Source organism: Oryctolagus cuniculus, chromosome X (assembly GCF_051225735.1).
Source record: "Oryctolagus cuniculus isolate XC-2025 breed Fujian yellow rabbit chromosome X, ASM5122573v1, whole genome shotgun sequence".
Classification (NCBI taxonomy): domain Eukaryota; kingdom Metazoa; phylum Chordata; class Mammalia; order Lagomorpha; family Leporidae; genus Oryctolagus; species Oryctolagus cuniculus.
Window position 1 is genome coordinate 102,819,188 of NC_142888.1, and position 6,218 is coordinate 102,825,405.

General features: G+C 43.1%; 1 pseudogene; it reads left to right on the forward strand.

Moving 5' to 3' along the window:
* The first annotated feature begins 3,425 nt into the window (after window positions 1–3,425).
* LOC100343932 (elongation factor 1-alpha 1-like) lies at window positions 3,426–5,092 on the forward strand (annotated as a pseudogene).
* The last annotated feature ends 1,126 nt before the right edge of the window (window positions 5,093–6,218 follow it).

Genomic DNA, 6,218 nt, shown 5'->3' on the forward strand with positions numbered 1-6,218 from the left:
TCCTGTCTATGGCATCAGTAATCTCCCTATGCACCAGTCATGAGTTTCCAAGGCTATGGAAGCCCTCTGAGTTCTCCGACTCTTATCTTGTTTAGACAAGGTCATAGTCAAAGTGGAGGTTCTCTCCTCCCTTCAGAGAAAGGTACCTCCTTCATTGATGACCTGTTCTTTCCACTGGGATCTCACTCGCAGAGATCTTTTGCCAGAGTGTCTTGGCTTTCCATGCCTGAAATACTCTCATGAGCTTTTCAGCCAGCTCCGAATGCCTTTAGGGCTGATTCTGAGGCCAGAGTGCTATTTAGGACATCTGCCATTCTATGAGTCTGCTGAGTATCTCACTTCCCATGTTGGATCACTCTCCCCTTTATTCACTCCATCGGTTAGCGTTAGCAGGTACTAGACTTGTCTATGTGCTCCCTTTGACTCCCAGTCCCTCCACCATGACCAACTGTGAACTGAAACTGATCACCTGGAACAGTGAGATGGCATTGGTACATGCCACCTCGATGGGATTGAATTGGAATCCCCTGGTATGCTTCCAACTCCACCTCTTGGGGCAAGTCAGCCTGAGCATGTCCCAAATTATACATCTCTTCCCTCTCCCATTCCCACCACCATGTTCAACAGGGATCACATTTCAGTTAATTTTCAACACTTAAGAATAACTGTGCATCAATTACAGAACTAAACCAGTCATATTAAGTAGAACAGATAAAAAAACGAGATCTTGAAGCAATTCTTTTAAGAATTTTGACAGGACATGAAACATGACTTTATCAATATGATCTGGAAGACAAAGGACAAACTGAAGCAAGAGCTTCTGACAGGTGGAAGTGGTCCCATAAAGGAAAAAGTAGACTGGTCAAAAGCAAAGTTCATAGCCACAGGTTTTTTGAGATGCTGAAGATATTTTGCTTGTTGACTTTTTAGAGAGTCAAAGAACAGTAACAGTGGCTTATATTGAGTGTTTTGAGAAAGTCAGCCAAAGATTTAGCAGAAAAATACATGGTAAAGATGCAACAGAGAGTTCTTCTCCACCTTAATAATGTTCCTGTTATTTTTCTTACCATCAAAAGTATGGGGAGCAGGGTCCGTCTCGCGCAACATGGTGGGGCGCCCGGGAGACAAATAAGTGCTGACACTGTGGACTGAAACTAACTCTATGCCTCTGATCTCCCACAACATGGTGCTGAGAGGGAGTAAACAAGTCATACACAGCTGCCTCGTTAATTAGCTGATTCCTGATTGGCGTGCTCAGCACGTGGGCAGCGGAGCACGGATTGGTGGGAGAGGACTATAAAAGGGGGAGAGAGACAACATGCGGGGCCCCCTGAGAGAGCCGGTCAGAGAGCTCGCTGGTGCCGCTCCTCCTCGGAGGCGGGGGAGCGGCAGCAAATCCGGGAAGGACCGAGGAAAGCAAACAGTGTCCGGTGTCGTTCCTCTGCGAGTTGGGGAGTGACAAAAAGAAATTTTTGAAAAGTATTAGGCAACTATTTTACAGTCCTGATTTGGCTCCTTATGCCTTCTCTTTGTTTTTTAATACTAAAAAAGTGTTTAGTTATTAATGTAAGAAAGACTAGATTTGCATGTGGTTAAATTCTCAGGAACTTCAGTTCTTTAGAGGTGCACTAATTGGTTAGTATCATTGCTTACAAAAGTGCCTTGAACTTGATGCAGCTTAAGTTGAGAAATACAATTTTATATTATATATTTATATCTTTCTTATTGTTTTTAAATTTGAGAAGCATAGAGACACAGACAGAAAGACCCAAATAGCCAGAGCAAGAGCTCCCATCCACTGGCTCTCTCTCCAAATGTTTGTACTGGCTTCCAGCTGGCGGGAAAATTGGGAGTTAAAAATCCATTCTGTCTTTTGTGTGGATCACAGGAAACCAATCAGTTGAGTGATAACTGATGCCTCCCAACTCTACAATAGCAGGAAACTGGAGGCAGGAGTGGAGCCGAGTATTGAATTTAAGCATTCCAATATGTGACAAAGGCGTCTTAACTGGCATTTTTTAAAAAAAATATTGATATAAAGAGAACAGAATTCATGTATTTGGTAGATACAATTCTAAGAAGATAACCATACTTTCTTTTCTCCCTTTATGTTCAAATTCTATTTTTCATATAAATGTGTGTGTATATACCTAACAATTATGTGTGTATATAAGTACGCAGATTTATGTATCACATTTTCTTTATGTATTTATCCGTTGACCTCAGTTAGCTAGTTTCTATATTTTTTATATATTTTGCAAAACATGTTTCAATATGCATTGGGATATAAGTATTACTTGGGCATACTGATTTCATTTCCTTTAGATATGTGCATAACAGTGAGACAGCTGGATCACATGGTAGTTCTATTTTTAATTTTCTGAGAAACTAACATACTGTTTTCCATAATGGCTGCACATGTTTTCATTCACATTATCAGTATATAAAGGTTCCCATTTTTCCATATCCTCACAAACAATTGTTATCTCCTCTGTTTTTAATAGTGTTCATTGGAACAGGTGTGAGGTGGTTAACTCAATAGAATTTCTATTTGTCAATTATATATCAATAAAACTTGAAAAAGAAAAAAAAACAATTTTAACATGAAAGGTGAACTTTGTGATGTTTCAGATTAGTCTTCTGCTACTCCTTTATTTGGTATAGTGTATTTTTGTTTGTTTGTTTGTTTTTGACAGGCAGAGTTAGACAGTGAGAGAGAGAGACAGAGAGAAAGGTCTTCCTTCCGTTGGTTCACCCCACAAATGGTCGCTATGGCCGGCATGCTGCGGCCAGCACACCACGCTGATCTGAATCCAGGAGCCAGGTGCTTCCTCCTGGTCTCCCATGCGGGTGCAGGGCCCACACACTTGGGCCATCCTCCACTGCCTTCCCAGGTCACAGCAGAGAGCTGAATGGAAGGTGGAGCAACCAGGACAGAATCTGGCGCCCCGACCGGGACTAGAACCCCGTGTGCCGGCGCCGATGGCAGAGGATTAGCCTAGTGAGCTGTGGCGCAGCCCTGCATAGTGTTCATTTTGAAGACAGTACTCATCTTTTTGCTGTTGGTTACCTGTATTTAGAGGGAGTAGGTCAGAATTTATTCCTACGGACATGTGTTTATCTCTTTTTACATATCCTGAGGTCTCTCAGGGTTTGCTGTAGGGTGCTAATATTACTTTGCCTGATTCACACTACTTATGGATAGGGTATAAGGAGACGACATTTGTTGTAAAAAAATGAAGAGAAAATGAACATGATACTGATGCTTGGGTAAAATGTTACAGGTTGAGTAAGCAATAGACAAGCCAACAGTCTAGATGGTAGTGGGAGGAAATCCAGGGAGAGTGCTAAACTCACTCACTTTCTCAACAGGTTTGCCAACAGAACACAGGTGTCATGAAAACCACTGCTAAATCAAAGCCAAAATGGGAAAAGAAAAGATTTATACTAACATTGTTATTGTTGAACACATAGATTTGGTCAAGTCCTCCACTACTGGTCATCTGATCTACACATGTGGTGGCATCAACAAAAGAACCATTGAAAAATTTGAGAAGCAGGCTGCTGAGATGGTGAAGGCCTCCTTCAAGTATACCTGAGTTTTGGATAAACTGAAAGTGTTAAGTGTGCTATCACTATCAATACCTTCCTGTGGAAAATTGAGACACGCAAATATTATGTGACTATCGCTGATGCCCCAAGACAGAGATTTTTTTTTTTAACAGGCAGAGTGGACAGTGAGAGAGAGAGAGAGAGACAAAGGTCTTCCTTTTCCATTGGTTCACCCCACAATGGCCGCTATGGCCAGCACGCTGCGGCCGGCGCACCACGCTGATCCGAATCCAGGAGCCAGGTGCTTCCCCTGGTCTCCCATGCGGGTGCAGGGCCCAAGGACTTGGACCATCCTCCACTGCACTCCCGGGCCACAGCAGAGAGCTGGACTGAAAGAGGAGCAATCAGGACAGAATCCAGCGCCCTGACCGAGACTAGAACCTGGTGTGCTGGCGCCGCAGGTGGAGGATTAACCTATTGAGCCGCGGCGCCGGCAGGACAGAGATTTTTGTCAAAAATGTGGCTACAGGCACATATCAGGCTTACTGTGCTGTCCTGATTGTTGCTGCTGGGATCAGGGAATTCGAAGCTGCTGTCTCCAAGAATGGGAAGACCTGTGCGCATGTTGGTGTTAACAAAATAGATTCCACTGAACAACCCTACAGCCAGGAGAGATATGAGGAAATCATTAAAGAAGTCAGCACCTACATTAAGAAAATTGGCTACAACCCTGACACAGTAGCATTTGTGCCAATTTCTAATTGGAATGATGACAACACGCTGGAGCCAAGTGCTAATATGCCTTGGTTCAAGGGATGGAAGGTCACCAGCAAAGACGGCAAAGTCATGGAACCACACTGCCGGAAGCCCTGGATTGCCTCCTCTCACCAGCTAGACTAGCTGATAAGCCTTTGCATCTGCCCCTACAGGATGTCTATAAAATTGATGATATTGCTGCTGTCCCTGTGGGCTGAATGGAGACTGCTATTCTCAAACTTGGCATGCTGGTAACCTTTGTTTCAGTCAACATCACAACTGATTTAAAGTCCATTGAAATGCACAGAAGATCTCCTTGGGGAAAATGTAGGTTTCAATGTCCAGAATGTGTCTGTCAAAGATGTTCATCATGATAGCATTGCTAGTCACAGCAAAAATGACTCACAATGGAAGAAACTGGTTTTACTGTTCAGGTGATCATTCTGAACCATTTATGGCAAATCAATGCTGGCTATGCCTCTGTACTGGATTGTCACACAGCTCACATTGCTTGTGGTTTACTGAACGGCAGGAAAAGATTGATCATCATTCTGGGAAGAAGCTGGAAGATGGCCCTAAACTCTTGAAATCTGGTATTGCTGCCATCATTCCTGGCCAGCCCATATGTGTTGAGAGCTTCTGTGACTAGCCTCCTCTGGATCATTTTGTTGTCTGGAATATGAGACAGACAGTTGCTTTGGGTGTCATCAAAGCAGTGGACAAAAAGGCTTCTGAAGCTGGCAAGGTCACCAAGTTTGCCCAAAAAGCTCTGAAGGCTAAATGAATATTATCCCCAATACCTGCCACCCCAGTATTAACCAGTGGTAGAACGGTCTCAAAACAGTTTGTCTCAATTGGTCATTTAATAGTAAAAGACTAGTTAGTGATACCAGTGCATCATAAAACTTTCAGAAGGAAAGAAAAATGTGTTGTGGATCATTTTGTGCACAGGTGTGTGTGTGTGTGTGTGTGTGTGTGACAGTTTTACATTCTTAATTTTTTTAAAGATTTATTTATTTATTTGTAAGTCAGAGTTACACAGAGAGAGGAGAGGGAGGGAGGGAGGGAGAGAGGGCGAGAGAGAGAGAGAGAGAGAGAGAGGTCTTCCATCCGCTGGTTCACTCCCCAGATGTCTGCAATGGCTGGAGCTGAGCTGATCTGAGGCCAGGAGCCAGGAGCTTCTTCCTGGTCTCCCACGTGGGTGCAGGGGCCCAAGGACTTGGGCCATCTTCCACTGCTTTCCCAGGCCATAGTAGAGAGCGGAATCGGAAGAGGAGCAGCCAGGACTAGAACCCGTGCCCATATGGGATGCCGGCGCTTCAGGCCAGGGCATTAACCTACTGCACCACAGCGCCAGCCTCACGGTCTTAATTTTTAAAATCAATACTTTTTAATGGAAGCAGCCTGGCAACCTGACCAAAAATCTGTCACAGGATTTTGAGACGCATTAAAATAAAATTTAATAAGAAAAGAAAGAGAAAAAATCCCTGCATATAACAGGAAATCAAAAAGCTATGTGCATTGCCAGGCCAAAAAAATCTACTCAGATAAGAACTGTGAGGATTCTAAACTTTTACCTGTGATTGAGTTTTAGGCTCAGGGGAAACAGGAAGTGAAAGTTAAGGCAGAATCATAAAGAGGGTGACCAAGTGTTCAGTAAATGTTCAACACAGAGCCACTCTAAAGAGAACAGGAAACTTTTTCTTCGGTAATTCCTTCCTTTATTTAATTTTCCTATCTTTTTTTTCTTTTCTTTTCCTTCCTCCTTCCTTCCTTCCTTCCTTCCTTCCTTCCTTCCTCTTCCTTCTTTTTCATCTTCCTTCCTTTCTCCCTCTCATTTTTCTTTCATTATTTTCTTTTCTGTATATTTAAAGAAATCTCTACCAAACCACTATTTGACTGAAAGCTAA